Genomic DNA, 16,838 nt, shown 5'->3' on the forward strand with positions numbered 1-16,838 from the left:
GGTGGGCTGCCGTCTCTGGGGTCGCACAGAGTCAGACACTACTGAAGCGACTTAGCAGCAGTAGCAGCAGCAGAGAAATTTCCATGGGAGGAAAAATATAGCTCAGAAGGTCCTATGTCAACAAACAAGTGTACGTAAGAGGAACTCTGGGGCCCCTAAAGCTTGTGGGCTTAGCAGGAACCCCTCACCCTGTGGGGCCCAGGCTGATGGAAGCAAGCCCAGAGCAGGTAGATTCCAGCTGGCTCTTTCTGAGCCTTAGGACAGGAAGAAGAATGAAGCCTGAGGTGTTCCTACTATCTGCCTCAGCTTATCAACAGGAGAGAGAGACATGGTAGAGATGTGGGGCAAACTTGGAGGAATATATATATATATACACACACACACATATACACACACACATACAAAAACACATCTACATATTGTTGTGTTGAGTCATGTCCTACTCTTTTATGACACCATGGACTGTATAGCCCAGCAGGCTCCTCTGTCCATGGCATTTCCCAGACAAGAATACTGGAGTGGGCTGCCATGCCCTTCTCTGGGGGATCTTCCCAACCCAGGGATAGACCCAGTTCTTGCTGAAACTCATTCCAGTATTCTTGCCTGGGGAATCCTATGGACAGAGGAGCCTGGCAGGCTATAGCTTATAGGGTCGCAAAGAGATGGACAAGTCTGAAGCAACTAAGCACACATGCATATATATATACATATAGTTTAGGCCAATATATTGGCCTAAATGATCCTCTACCCCAGAAACCAAGCATCTCAGTAGGGGCTGGGAAGGGCCTTGGACTCCGGGCCTATGGAAACCTGTCTTCCAAATGATGGGCCTTCTGGAAGCAGACAGCACTGTGAGAGAGTGAGGAACAGAAGCCTGGAGTCAGGTGAGCTGGGTTTCTGTCTAGGCTCAGCCTCAAACCACGGTGTGACCTTGAGCCTTAGCAACCTCCCTATAAAATGAGGATAACAACAGAATCCACCTCAGAGGGGTAAGACTGAAAAGGTTTGAAGTACATAAAGAGATTATCAAAGAGTGCAAAATGAAGAAGGGAAGAGAGAACCACTTCAGTATTCTTGCCTTGAGAACCTCATGAACAGTACAAAAAGGCAAAAAGATAGGACACTGAAAGATGAACTCCCCAGGTTGGTAGGTGCCCAATATGCTACTGGAGATCAGTGGAAAAATAACTCCAGAAAGAATGAAGAGACGGAGCCAAAGCAAAAACAACACCCAGCTGTGGATGTAACTAGTGATGGAAGTAAGTCAAATGCTGTAAAAAGCAATATTGCATAGGAACCTGGAATGTTAGGTCCATGAATCAAGGCAAATTGGAAGTGGTCAAACAGGAGATGGCAAGAGTGAATGTTGACATTTTAGGAATCAGTGAATTAAAATGGACTGGAATGAGTGAATTTAACTCAGATGACCATTATAATTACTCCTGTGGGCAAGAATCCCTTAGAAGAAATGGAGTAGCCATCAAAGTCAACAAGAGAGTCCGAAATGCAGTACTTAGATGCAATCTCAAAAATGATAGAATGATCTCTGTTCGTTTCCAAGGCAAACCATTCAATAGCACAGTAATTCAAGTCTATGCCCCAACGAATAATGCTGAAGAAGCTGAAGTTGAACAGTTCTATGAAGACCTACAAGACCTTCTAGAACTAACACCAAAAAAAGATGTCCTTTTCATTATAGGGGACTGGAATGCAAAAGTAGGAAGTCAAGAGATACCTGGAGTAACAGGCAAATTTGGCCTTGGAGTACGAAATGAAGCAGGTCAAAGGCTAACAGAGTTTTGCCAAAAGAACACACTAGTCATAGCAAACACCCTCTTCCAACAACACAAGAGAAGACTCTACACATGGACAGCACTAGATGGTCAATACCAAAATCAGATTGATTATATTCTTTGCAGCCAAAGATGGAAAAGCTCTATACAGTCAGCAAAAATAAGATCAAGAGCTGACTGTGGCCCAGATCATGAACTACTTATTGCCAAATTCAGACTTAAATTGAACAAAGTAGGGAAAACCACTAGACCATTCAGGTATGACCTAAATCAATCCCTTATGATTATACAGTGGAAGTGACAAATATATTCAAGGGATTAGATCTGATAGACAGAGTGCCTGAAGAACTATGGATGGAGATCGGGGACATTGTACAGGAGGCAGTGATGAAGACCATCCCCAAGAAAAAGAAATGCAAAAAGGCAAAATGGTTGTCCGAGGAGGCCTTACAAATAGCTAAGAAAATAAAATATACAAAAGGCAAAGGAGAAAAGGAAAGATATACTCATTTGAATGCACAGTTCCAAAGAATAGCAAGGAGAGATAAGAAACCCTTCCTCAGTGATCAATGCAAGGAAATAGAGGAAGACAATAGAATGGGAAAGACTAGAGATCGCTTCAAGAAAATTAGAGATACCAAGGGAACATTTCATGCAAAGATGGGCTCACTAAAGGACAGAAATGGTATGGACCTAACAGAAGCAGAAGATATTAAGAAGAGGTGGCAAGAATACACAGAAGAACTGTACAAAAAAGATCTTCACAACCCAGATAATCATGATGGTGTGATCACTCACACTCACCTAGAACCAGACATCCTGGAATGTGAGTCATGTGGGCCTTAGGAAGCATCACTATGAACAAAGCTAGTGGAGGTGATGGAATTCCAGTTGAGCTCTTTCAAATCCTACAAGATGATGCTGTGAAAGTGCTGCACTCAATATGCCAGCAAATTTGGAAAACTCAGCAGTGGCCACAGGACTGGAAAAGGTCAGTTTTCATTCCAATCCCAAAGAAAGGCAATGCCAAAGAATGTTCAGACTACCACTGAATTGCACTCATCTCACATGCTACCAAAGTAATGCTCACAATTCTCCAAGCCAGGATTCAACAGTACTTGAACCATGAACTTCCAGATGTTCAAGCTGGATTTAGAAAAGGCAGAGGAACCAGAGATCAAATTGCCAACATCCATTGGATCATCAAAAAAGCAAGAGAGTTCCAGAAAAACATCTACTACTGCTTTATTGACTATGCCAAAGCCTTTGACTGTGTAGATCACAACAAACTGTGGAAAATTCTTCAAGAGATGGAAATACTAGGACACCTGATCTGCCTCCTGAGAAATCTGTATGCAGGTCAAGAAGCAACAGTTAGAACAGGACATGGAACAACGGACTATTTCCAAATTAGGAAAGGAGTATGTCAAGGCTGTATATTGTCACCCTGCTTATTTAACTTATATTCAGAGTACATCATGTGAAATGCAAGGCTAGATGAAGCACAAGCTGGAATCAAGATTGCTGGGAGAAATATCAATAACCTTAGATATGCAGATGACACCACCCTTATGGTAGAAAGCGAAGAAGAACTGAAGAGCCTCTTGATGAAAGTGAAAGAGGAGAATGAAAAAGTTGGCTTAAAGCTCAACATTTAGAAAACTAAGATCATGGCATCCGGTCCCATCACTTCATGGCAAATAGACAGGGAAACAATTGGAACAGTGAGAGACTTTATTTCTGGGGCTCCAAAATCACTGCAAATGGTGACTGTGGCCATGAAATTAAAATACTCACTCCTTGGAAGAAAAGTTATGACCAACCCAGACAGCATATTAAAAAGCAGAGACATTACTTTGCCAACAAAGTTCCGTCTAGTCAAAGTTAATGGTTTTTCCAGTAGTCACGTATGGATGTGAGAGTTGAACTGTAAAGAAAGCTGAGTGTTGAAGAATTGATGCTTTTGAACCGTGGTGTTGGAGAAGACTCTTGAGAGTCCCTTGGACTGCAAGGACATTCAACCAGTCCATCCTAAAGGAAATCAGTTCTGAATAGTCATTGGAAGGACTGATGCTGAAGCTGAAAGTTCAGTACTTTGCCTACCTGTTGCGAAGAACTGACTCATTTGAAACGACCCTGATGCTGGAAAAGATGGAAGGCAGAAGGAGAAGGGGACGACACAGGATGAGATGGTTGGATGGCATCACCAATCGATGGACATGAGTTTGAGTAAGCTCCAGCAGGTGGTGATGGACAGGGAAGCCTGGCCTGCTGCAGTCCATGGGATTGCAAAGAGTCCGACACAACTGAGCCACTGAACTTAACTGAACAGATTGCAGCAGCTCAGAACCTAGCAAGGAATAAATACTAGATGGTGGTGATTAAAAAAAAAAAAAAGTAGAAAATTTATACAAAATACCTGACCTCATGGTTCTTCTGTTCTGCTGCATGGGGAGAGACAACAGATAAATAAACCTATACAAATTAGATAAAATGGGGTATCACAAAGAAAACCAGAGAAAGGTAAAAGAATAGAAGGCACTGGGGTTGGGACTTTAGATGTAGCAACTAGAAAGTCCTCTCAGAGGAGACGGCATCTGAGCAGAGAACTGACGGAAGGGAGGAGCAACCTGGGCATAGGGGAAAGGAGCGAGACACAGAAGAGCTTGTGCAAAGGTCCTGAGGCAGAGCCTTGGTAGTCAGTGCATGAGGAGGCTTGCGGGCAGGAGACAAGCGAGGGGGCTTAATTTAAAAAGCAACTCACTCCCACACCTTCACTGGGTGCATGCATGCTAAGTCGCTCCAGTCGTGTCTGACTCTTTGAGACCCTATGGACTATAGCCCTCCAGGCTCCTCTGTTCTTGGGATTCTCTAGGCAAGAATACTGGAGTAGGTTGCTGTGCCCTCCTCCAGGGGATCTTCCCAACCCAGGGATCAAACCTGTGTCTCTTACATCTCCTGCATTGGTGGGTTCTTTACCACTAGCGCCACCTGGGAAGCCCAGAGTTCCCGCCCCCTCCCCCCACCTTTTTTTATAATGCTCATCCCCTTCTAACAAGCTGTAGGTTACTTATGTAGCTTTTTTTTTTTTTTAACCAACTCCCCTTGCCAGAATGCAAGAAATCTCATTTGCTTGTTTTACTGATCCATCCCAAGCATCCAAACCTGGCCCTGCACAGAGCACAGAACACACGATGAGTACTTGGCGAATGAAGGAGTGACATGCTGCCCAAGATAAACAAGGGGTTGGTTCTAAGGACAATGGAACTTTGGGGAGATTTTGCTCAGGAAAATGACACAATCAGATTTTTTTTTTTTTTAATGAGAGGTGGAGGATTTTATTTATTCATTTATTTTTATTTTCTATTTGTCTGTGCTGGGTCTTTCTTGTTGTTCGAGGGCTTTCTCTAGTTGTGGCGAGTGGAGACGATTCTTCATTGCGGTGCGTAGGCTTCGCACTGTGGTGTCTTCTCTTGTTGCGGAGCACAGGCTCTAGGGCGCACAGGTCTCAGTAGTGGCGGCTCACGGGCGCTAGAGCACAGGCTCAATAGTTGTGGCGCACAGACTTAGCTGCTCCACCACGTATGGGATCTTCCCACACCAGGGATCAAACCCATGCCCCCTGCGTTGGCAAGTGGATTCTTATCCAGTGTACCACCACAGAAGTCCTCAAATTTCTGCTTTTGATTGCTTTGGCTACTGTGAGAAAAAAAAGACCAACGGATGGATAGATGGATACATAACTGAATGAATCCCAGAGTCCATAACTCCCCTTTTGCAGGAGAGGATTTTTCAGGTGCAATTCAAGCAGGATGCTGCTCTGTTAACACTGAAATTGAATGATATCCTCACTACATCCAGCTTCTACCCCATGGCTCTGAGGGATCCTGGGATAAAACAGACCAGAGAACTGCAGGGCAGAGCAGTGGGGAGAACCTCACAGGGAGGGGTATGGGCTTCCAAACGCTAGCAAACCTCAACTCTTTAGAACTCTGGGCAAGCACAGAGAGACCTGGTGGCTGGTGTCAGAACAGATCACAGGAAGTTGCAGAGAGGGAGCCAGGAAAGGACCGAGGCAGCCAGGGGATCCAGGCTCGACCAACGGACACGCCCGCTGAGGGTGCGCCAGCTTCTTCTTGAGGAAATAAATGGAGGTTCATGTCAGAGCCAGGCTATAAGGTATTTGCAGTATAGAAACTCATGTTTAAGCCAATGGATTCCCTCAATTGTGTGGTCCAGCCATTCTCTATCAACCTTTTTATGTTATTGTAAGATCCCGAATTGAAGAGCTTCTTCAGGTATTGATAAAGTTAACAATCTCATGGGGTGAAGACTACTGAAAATTTCTGTCTTCTGACGTCCAGAGTACAGCTCCCCCTACAGGATGATCTGGGGGTGTCGCTGTGTCCCACACACTTTGATTTCTATTTCAGATTACTTTTATTGAGTAACTTTACTGATTTACAGCGTGGGTGTTACAGCAAAGACTCATGGATATCCCATATGAGACCAGATTCACTTTTTTCCACATTTAATTTTCAAGTGCACAGAATGACTGTTTACCTCATTCCGTATCAACATTTGCCCTAATCAGGTGAACAATCCGTCTATAGAAAGACAAGGAATAAATGTTCACATATACAGGAAAGAGGGGATGAAGATTTTTCCTCTTAGAAATGCATCTTTAGTCTGTGTTTGCCTCCTTGCTCCTGGTTTCCTCTTGTGGCTTCTAGAATCCTAGGTAAGTGATATTTTACATTTCCTAAAATCTTATAAAAGCTTGAAGTTTGGTAAATGAGACAGGATTGTCTTTCTCCTTTGGAAGAAGAAATTACCTTCCTGTCTTTTACCTAAATCATTTTATGGGCCATTAATTGAATAGATAATGTTTTTCAGCAAAGGCTGAAGGGTCATTTACCATTTTCAACTTGACAACTACCCGTAATCACAAGAGAGCAATACAGAGAGGCGACACCGAGCTTTTATGAAGAACACAGACCTGGCTGGCATTGGAAGCCTGCACGCTTTACTCCCTTTTTCTGTAATTACACAGGAGTGACACGATTTCCAATTTCTTCACTATAATGAATCTTTGTTTTAATGGGAAATTCTGAACATCAGAAAGACAACCAATATAATGCTTTGGTTTTAGAAAACCAGAGGATATGTTTTGCTCTTTGTGATTCAAGAAATAGCTAGATCAAAGGTCAAAGATCCCCGAGTGCCACAACTACCGAGACTACCCACCCTGGAGCCCACTTGCCACAACTAGAGCCCATGTGACGCAGGAAAGATGTCACATGACACAGAGAAGATCCTGCTTGTCGCAACTAAGACCCAACACCACTACCAAATCAATCAATAAAATAATACTGAAAAAAAAAAGCCAAAGATCTCATCCCAAATACCCATCCCTTGTGCCCTCGACTGTCACTATCTTTTTGGTAAAGTCATAGGGGACACTGAACTCCTTTGTTAGCCAGGGTCAAAACAGACTTGGACTTGTCAGAAAACAACTCTGCAGTGATTAGACAACTAGAATCGAGGAGTGATAGTGACTCTCCTTTTCTGTTTTAATTGAAATATAGTTGCGCTTTAAAGTATAGTTCATCCTTTAATTAAAGTATAGTTAATAAGCTCCAATACTTTAGCTACCTGCTGCAAACAGCCGACTCGTTGGATAAAACCCTGATGGTGGGAAAGATCGAAAGCAAAACGAGAAGGGGGTCAGCAGAGGATGAGATGGTTAGATAGCATCACTGACTCAATGGACATGAATCTGAGCAAATTCTGGGACATAGTGGAAGACAGGGGAGCCCGGCATGCTGCAGTCCATGAGGCTGCAAAGAGTCAGACATGACTAAGCAGCTGAACAATAACAATAGTTAATTTACAATGTTGTGTTAGTTTCAAGTGTACTGCAAAGTGATTCAGCTAGGTTGGTAGAAAGATATATATTCTTTTTCCAATTCTTTTTCATTGTGGTTATTACAAGATATTGAATATAGTTTCCTGTACTATACAGTAGGTCCTCATTGTTTATGTACAACTTTCCTTTGAAAAGAAGTCAAACAGGAAAAGGGGGGTTTTAGTCAACATGCTGAGTTATTGGGATAAAACACAGTTCTATTTCAAATCACCCTCCAGCACCCCTTCCCTTACTGTTACCCCCACTCCCATAACTTCTGATGGTCTGACAAGACCATGCTTCACTGCATCATCGGAATCACTAAGGAGGCTTCCCTGATGATCCAGTGGCTAAGACTCAAAATGCAGGGGGCCTGGGTTCGATCCCTGACCAGGGAACTAGATCCCTGCCAAATAAATAAATAAATATTTTTAAAAGAAAATTTAAAAAGGAGTCACTAAGAGCAGAGAGCTTTGACCACCACTGACACGGTCAGTTTCTTCCATCACAGGGGAGCAAGCACAGCCTTTTTTTAATTGTGATAAAATATACGTAATGTACATTTTAACGTATATTTAACGTAATGGTTAAAATGTATCATTTCAACCATTTTTTAAGTATACATTTCACAGACACAAGTACATTCATGTTGTTGTACAACCATTTCCCATCACCGGGACTTTTTGTCTTTCCAAACTCAAACTCTGTACCTGTTAAACACTAGCTCTGCATTCTCCCTCCCCTAGTCCCTGGCAGCCAACATTCTACTTGTGTCTCTAAGAAATTGCCTATTCTAGAGACCTCATATGAAAGGAATCATACCATATTTTTCCTTTTGTGACTGGCTTACTTCACTTAGCATAATGTCTCCAGAGTTCACCCATGCTGTAGCGGGTGTCAGAACTGACTCCCTTTTTAGGGTGACTAATACCCCATTGTAGTCATAGACCAGATTTTGTTTGTTCATTCATTCATCAGTGGACATCTGAGTTGTTTCTGCCTCTGGCTATTGTGAATGATGCTGCTGTAAACAAATACCTGTTTTAGCCTCTATTTTCACTTCTTTTGGGTGTTGACCCAGAAATAGAATTACTGGGTCATACAGAAACTCTGTTTAATTTTTCTAAGGAGCCACCAGATCGTTTTTCTCAGCAGCTGCACCATTGTGTCTTCCCACCAGGAATAACATCTGTTTTTATTCTTGGCTGTGCTGGATCTTTGCTGCTGTAAGCAAGTTTCTCCTTGTGGTGGCTTCTCCTGGCAGCACACAGGCTCTAGGGCACGCAGGCTCCAGTAGTTGCAGCTCACAGGCTCAGTAGTTGTGGCGTTGGGGTTTAGTTGCCATGGGGCATGTGGGATCTTTCCAGATCAGGGATCCAATCCATATCCCCTGCATTGGCAGGCAGTTTCTTTACCACTAAGCCAGCAGGGAAGCCCTCAATAACGTCTTTATGTCTACTCATCAAGGTATCACCAACATCTTTGGTTCCAAAGATCACCATTTTAAAATTCCGCCTTGTTGTCTGTGAGGTAAGAGTTCAAAGACACAGAGAAAAGAAATGACCCTGTAAATGGACTTGTGAAATCTTCCCCACAGGAGGACTTGCTCAGGAATCAGCGTATGGTTGGTTCAGGTGAAGAGACAGTCTCAGTCTTGTGTTACACAAGCTCAGGAGAAGGAGGAGGAGGAATTCTTCAGGTGACAGCATAAAGCATGTGAACACACACCGTTTCCATCTAACTTCTGTTTGTGACTCAGATGGTAAAGAATCTGCCTGCAATGCAGGAGACCCAGGTTCAATCCCTGGATTGGGAAGACCTCCCTGGAGAAGGGAATGGCAACCCACTCTAGTATTTTGCCTAGGAAATCCCTGGACAGAGGAGCCTGGAGGGCTACAGTCCATGCGGTCACAAAGAGTCAGACACAAGAGAGCAACTAACACTTTCACTTTCTTTCAACTTCATCTCCTTCTAGATGTCAGCCAGGGCACTGATACAAAGTCATTAACGGAGCTCACAGAATAAAGTAGGGGGTGGGCATCGTTACTGGAAGAGGGGATTAGATTATGATGGAGGATTCAAACTAGCCTGAGACCCACCGGAGGGGTAAACATTTCCCATCAGAGCCCGGGACGGAGGAGGGGATCTTGGGGAAAGTTCCTATCAGTGCTTAAAAAATGAGGATTTATCCAGGGCAAAAGTCCCAGTCAGATTTTTAAGAATTTACACTTGCTTCAACTGATCTGTGTTTTCTCTTAGGAATCTTAAACCCAGGGGTAGAGACTGAAGATAAAACCCATTAGGAAAGGGAGAGGCTTGGAGCATGATAAGGGTTGAGTTGTGTTATCTAATATGCTACTGGAGAACAGAGGAGAAATAACTCCAGAAAGAATGAGGAGACGGAGCCAAAGCAAAAACAACACCCAGTTGTGGATGTGACTGGTGATGGAAGTAAAGTGTGATGCTATAAAGAACAATATTGCATAGGAACCTGAAATGTTAGGTGTGAATCAAGGTAAATTGGAAGTGGTCAACAGGAGATGGCAAGAGTGAACATGCACATTTTAGGAATCAGTGAACTAAAATGGACTGGAATGAGTGGATTTAACTCAGATGACCATTATATCTACTCCTGTGGGCAGGAATCCCTTAGAAGAAATGGAGTAGCCATCATGGTCAACAAAAGAGTCCGAAATGCAGTACTTGGATGCAATCTCAAAAAAGACAGAATGATCTCTGTTCGTTTCCAAGGCAAACCATTCAATAGCACAGTAATCCAAGTCTATGACCCAACGAGTAATGCTGAAGAAGCTGAAGTTGAACAGTTCTATGAAGACCTACAAGACCTTCTAGAACTAACACCAAAAAAAGATGTCCTTTTCATTATAGGGGACTGGAATGCAAAAGTAGGAAGTCAAGAGATACCTTTGGAGTACAAAATGAAGCAGGTCAAAGGCTAACAGAGTTTTGGCAAGAGAATGCACTAGTCATAGCAAACACCCTGTTCCAACAACATAAAAGAAGATTCTACACATGGACAGCACCAGATGGTCAATACCAAAACCAGATTGATTATATTCTTTGCAGCCAAAGATGGAGACGCTCTACACAGTCAGCAAAAACAAGATCAGGAGCCGACTGTGGCTCAGATCATGACCTCCTTATTGCCAGATTCAGACTTAAATTGAACAAAGTAGGGAAAACCACTAGACCATTCAGGTATGACCTAATTCAAATCTCTTAGGATTATACAGTGGAAGTGACAAATATATTCAAGGGATTAGATCTGATAGACAAAAGAGTGCCTGAAGAACTATGGATGGAGGTCCCTGACATTGTACAGGAGGCAGTGATAAGACCATCCCCAAGAAAAAGAAATGGAAAAAGGCAAAATGGTTGTCCGAGGAGGCCTTACAAATAGCTGAGAAAAGAAGAGAAGCTAAAGGCAAAGGAGAAAAGGAAAGATATACCCATTTGAATGCACAGTTCCAAAGAATAGCAAGAAGAGATAAGAAAGCCTTCCTAGATACCAATGCAAAGAAATAGAGGAAAACAATAGAATGGGAAAAACTAGAGATCTCTTCAAGAAAATTAGAGATACCAAAGGAACATTTCATGCAAAGATGGGCACAATAAAGGACAGAAATGGTATGGACCTAACAGAAGCAGAAGATATTAAGAAGAGGTAGCAAAAATACGCAGAAGAACTAAACAAAAAAGATCTTCGTGACCCAGATAACCATGATGGTGTGAACACTCACCTAGAGCCACACATCCTAGAATATGAAGTCAAGTGGGCCTTAGCAAGCATCACTATGAACAAAGCTAGTGGAGGTGATGGAATTCCAGTTGAGCTCTTTCAAATCCTACAAGATGATGCTGTGAAAGTGCTGCACTCAATATGCCAGCAAATTTGGAAAACTCAGCAGTGGCCACAGGACTGGAAAAGGTCAGTTTTCATTCCAATCCCAAAGAAAGGCAATGCCAAAGAATGTTCAGACTACCACTGAATTGCACTCATCTCACATGCTACCAAAGTAATGCTCACAATTCTCCAAGCCAGGATTCAACAGTACTTGAACCATGAACTTCCAGATGTTCAAGCTGGATTTAGAAAAGGCAGAGGAACCAGAGATCAAATTGCCAACATCCATTGGATCATCGAAAAAGCAAGAGAGTTCCAGAAAAACATCTATTTCTGCTTTATTGATGATGCCAAAGCCTTTGACTACGTAGATCACAACAAACTGTGGAAAATTCTTCAAGAGATAGGAATACCAGAAGACCTGATCTGCCTCCTGAGAAATCTGTATGCAGGTCAAGAAGCAACAGTTAGAACTGGAACAACAGACTGGTTCCAAATCAGGAAAGGAGTATGTCAAAGCTGTGTATTGTCACCCTGCTTACTTAAATTATATGCAGAGTACATCATGAGAAATGCCAGGTTGGATGAAGGACAAGCTGGAATTAAGATTGCTGGGAGAAATATCAATAACCTTAGATACGCAGATGACACCACCCTTATGGCAGAAAGTGAAGAAGAACTAAAGAGCCTCCTGATGAAAGTGAAAGAGGAGAGTGAAAAAGTTGGTTTAAACTCAACATTCAGAAAACTAAGATCATGTCATCTGGTCCCATCACTTCATGGGAAATAGATGGGGAAACAATGGAAATAATGAAAGACTTTATTTTGGGGGGGACTCCAAAATCACTGCAGATGGTGACTGCAGCCATGAAATTAAAAGATGTTTGTTCCTCGGAAGAAAAGCTATGACCAACCCAGACAGCATATTAAAAAGCAGAGATATCACTTTGCTGACAAAAGTCCATCTAGTCAAGGCTATGGTTTTTCCAGTAGTCATGTATGGATGTGAGAGTTGGACTATAAAGAAAGCTAAGCGACAAAGAACTGATGCTTTTGAACTGTGGTGTTGGAGAAGACTCTTGAGAGTTCCTTGGACTGCAAGAAGATCCAACCAGTCCATCCTATAGGAAATTAGGAGATCAGTCCTGAATATTCATTGGAAGGACTGATGCTGAAGCTGAAACTCCAATACTTTGGCCACCTGATGGGAAGAACTGACTCATTTGAAAAGCCCCTGATGCTGGGAAAGATTGAAGGCAGGAGAAGAAGTGAACAACAGAGGATGAGATGGTTGGATAGCATCACAGATTCAATGGGCTTGAATTTGGGTAAACTCCAGGAGTAGGTGACGGATAGGGAAGCCTGGCGTGTTGCAGTCATGGGGTTGAAAAGAGTCAGAGACAACTGAGCGACTGAGCTGACTGTGTCATCTAAAAAGTTATCAAGGTAGGACCCTTCCCTCACCTCTGAAACTTGCTTGGAAACAGTCTTTGCAGATGTAATCAAGGTAGGATAAGGTCATTAAAGTGGTCCCTAATCCAGGTCTGATGCTGAAGCTGAAGCTCCAGTACTTTGGCCACCTGATTTGAAGAACTGACTCACCGATGCTGGGAAAGATTGAGGGCAGGAGGAGGAGGGGATGACAAATGGTTGGATGGCATCATTGACTCAATGGACATGGGTCTGAGCAAACTCTGGGAGATAGTGAAGGACAGGGAAGCCTGGTGTGCCTCACTCCATGGGGTCACAAAGAGACTCAATTTAGCAACTAAACAACAACAATCCAGTGGAGGGGAGCTAGTCGTGTGACAGTAGATAAAGAGAAGGAAATTACACTAAGGAGGGCCCTTCCCTAGAGGTTTCTGAGAGAGCACACCTCTGCCAACATCTCCATTTCAGACTTGTGGACTCCAGAACTGTGAGAGAATCAGTTTCTTCTGTTTTGGACTTCCCTGGTGGTTCAGGGGTTAGCCTCCGAGTTTCCGATATAGGGGTCTCAGGTTCAACGCAGCCAGGGAAGATCCCCCATGCCACTTGGTGCAGCCCAAAAAAAAAAAAAAAAAAATCTGCCATCTTTTAAACCACCCAGATAATGGGACTTGGTTCTAGCAGCCCAAGGAAACTAACACAAAGCCCAACACCCTGTAACACACGCTCACAACATATTGTTTCCATATTTATTATGAGAGCAGTTGAGTTAGGAGGTTTTTTTAGGAAATGATCTTCTGTCATAATTTCTGATTACCTTAAATATTAATGGGCCTTAAAATCATAATCTTAGTTAATGAATGGTCCCTCCATAACGTTCCCATAAGGTTTTCTTTTGGGTACAGAGACATCTTTTCTTCCATTCTTTTTCTTCCTTTCTTCCTTTCTTTTTACTGTTAACACTTTAGTTTTTTTATTTTGAAATTTTTGTTAAACTTTTTATTTTATACTGGTGTATGGCCGAATGTTGTAACAGTTTCAGGTGGACAGCAAAGGGACTCACCACGTAGATAACAATTATCCATTCTCCCCCAAACTCCTCTCCCATTCAGGCAAACACTAAGCAAAGCTCCATGTGCAGTATGATCTTGTTGGTTATCCATTTAAAATAGAGCAGTGTGTACACGTCCATTCCAAACTTCCTGTCTATCCCTTCCTAGCAGTGAGAGCACCAAGTCCTAACCTCAGAACCTCCAGGAAATTGCCTTGATTTACTTTCATATGAAAATTGTAAGACCCATTTTGTTTAGCGGTTCATGAGTCAGATTCATACAAATTCAAGTCAGGAGTGATTTAGCATCATCAGAAGAGGGTGAATGAATTCTATACCCATTTTTATTTCTTTTGAAGAGACAACTTTGCTGGAGGACAATACAAATGGGGTTTCAGAAGCTCATTAGGCTTCCTAAAATTGCCACCCACCACCCTCTTTCCCTCCAGTAGTCAGTTAGTCAGTTCAGTTGCTCAGTCATGTCTGACTCTTTGCGACCCGTGGACTGCAGCACGCCAGGCTTCCCTGTCCATCACAAACTCCTCAAGCTTACTCAAACTCATGTCCATTGATTGGTGATGTCAGCCAACTGTCTCAGCCTCTGTCGTTCCCTTCTCCTCCCACCTTCAATCCTTCCCAGCATCAGGGTCTTTTCAAATGAGTCAGTTCCTCCCATCAGGTGGCCAAAGTATTGGAGTTTCAGCTTCAGCATCAGTCCTTCCAATGAATACTCAGCACTGATTTCCTATAGGACAGACTGGTTGGATCTTCTTGCAGTCCAAGGGATGCTCAAGAGTCTTCTCCAACACCACAGCTCAAAAGCATCAATTCTTTGGCACTCAGCTTTCTTTATAGTCCAACTCTCACATCCATACATGACCACTGGAAAAACCATAGCTTTGATTAGACAGACCTTTGTTGGCAAAGTAATGTCTCTGCTTTTTAATATGCTGTCTAGGTTGGTCATAAGTTTTCTTCCAAGGAACAAGTGTCTTTTAATTTCATGGCTGCAGTCACCATCTGCAGTGATTTTGGAGCCCCCCAAAATAAAGTCTTTCACTATTTCCATTGTTTCCCCATCTATTTGCCATGAAGTGATGGGACCGGATGCCATGATCTTAGTTTTCTGAATGTTGAGTTTTAAGCCAACTTTCTCACTCTCCTCTTTCACTTTCATCAAGAGGCTCTTTAGTTCTTCATTTTCTGCCATAAGGGTGGTGTCATCTGTGTATCTGAGGTTATTGATATTTCTCCCAGCAATCTTGATTCTAGCTTGTCCTTCATCCAACATGGCATTTCTCATGATGTACTCTGCATATAAGTTAAATAAGCAGAGTGACAATATACAGCCTTGACATACTCCTTTCCTGATTAAGAACCAGTCTGTTGTTCGGAACCAGTAGTTACGGAGGGTCTAAGAACCTGTTCTTTGCCTTAACAGCTCCTTGAACAGAAACAGGGGGAGCTCTGCAGTTCTGTATGTGAAAATAACATCACAGGTGTTATCACCTGTTTCTCTCTTCTGTGTCCCCTGCTTCTTTAATGCAGAGAAGAAATTAAAATTACAGCGAGTGCCAAAGGCATGAAGCATCTATCTAATGAGATATCTGATAAGTTCACTGCTAGGGGTAACTGAAATTAATTGACTAACAGCCTTTGAATTCCATGTGATTGGTGAGAAAATACTATGGGAGTATAAAATTTCCAGGTGGTGCTAGTGGTAAAGAATACGCTTGTCAATGCAGGAGATGTAAGAGATGCAGGTTCGATCCCTGAGTCGAGAAGATCCCCTGGAGGAGGGCATGGCAACCCACTCCAGTATTCTTGCATGGAGAATCCCAGGGACAGAGGAGCCTGGTGGACTCCAGTCCATAGGGTCCCAAAGAGTCAGACACGACTATAGTGACTTAACACGCATGCATGCACACATCTGGAAGGAACTACAGACTCACTAGTGGTAGTAGAATGCCCAGGAGAAATTCACAAATAGTTAGGGGCCAATCCAACATCGATCTCACACAGTGAGTATGTGCAGAGCATTCCAGCCTGATATACTGGACACTCCATGCAGGCCCTGCCACAATCAAACAGGAGACAACATGCCCGTCCCCAGACAAATACTCAGGAAACGTCGGTTGTTATCATCTCTCCTGGAAAATACATGTCTCCTGGAAGTTTCCACAAATTCATGAATGTATAAGTGTAACTTTCATATCTAACAACGTGTGTGTGTGTGTGTGTGTGTGTGTGTATGTGCATGCGTGCTTAGTCATGCCTGACTCTTTGCAACCCTATGGCCTGTAGCCTGCCATGTCTCCTCTGTCCATGGACTTTTCCAGGCAAGAATTCTGGAATGGGTTGCCATTCCCTACTCCAGCGGATCTTCCCAGCCCAGGAATCAAACCCAAGTTTCCCACAGTTCCTACATTGGCAGGTGGATTCTTGACCACTGCACCACCTAGGAAGCATCTAATGATATACAGACATAATTACAATAAACAGCTTACTTCCTTTGAGTGCTTGCTAGATTTCAAAGACAATGCTGGGGATTTTGCATTAGGTGGTTCAGATGGTAAAGAGTCTGCCTGCAGTGCGGGAAATCTGGATTCGATCCCTAGGTTGGGAAGATCTCCTGGAGAAGGAAATGGCAACCCATTCTAGTATTCTTGCCTGGAAATCCCATGGACAGAGAAGCCTGGCAGGCTACAGTCCATGGAGTCGCAAAGGGTCAGGCACAATTGACAAGTTCACTTTCTTTCTTCAATTCTCAGAGCATTTCTCTCATCCAGTATT

This window comes from Bos indicus x Bos taurus, chromosome 14, assembly GCF_003369695.1.
Source record: "Bos indicus x Bos taurus breed Angus x Brahman F1 hybrid chromosome 14, Bos_hybrid_MaternalHap_v2.0, whole genome shotgun sequence".
Taxonomy (NCBI): Eukaryota; Metazoa; Chordata; class Mammalia; order Artiodactyla; family Bovidae; genus Bos; species Bos indicus x Bos taurus.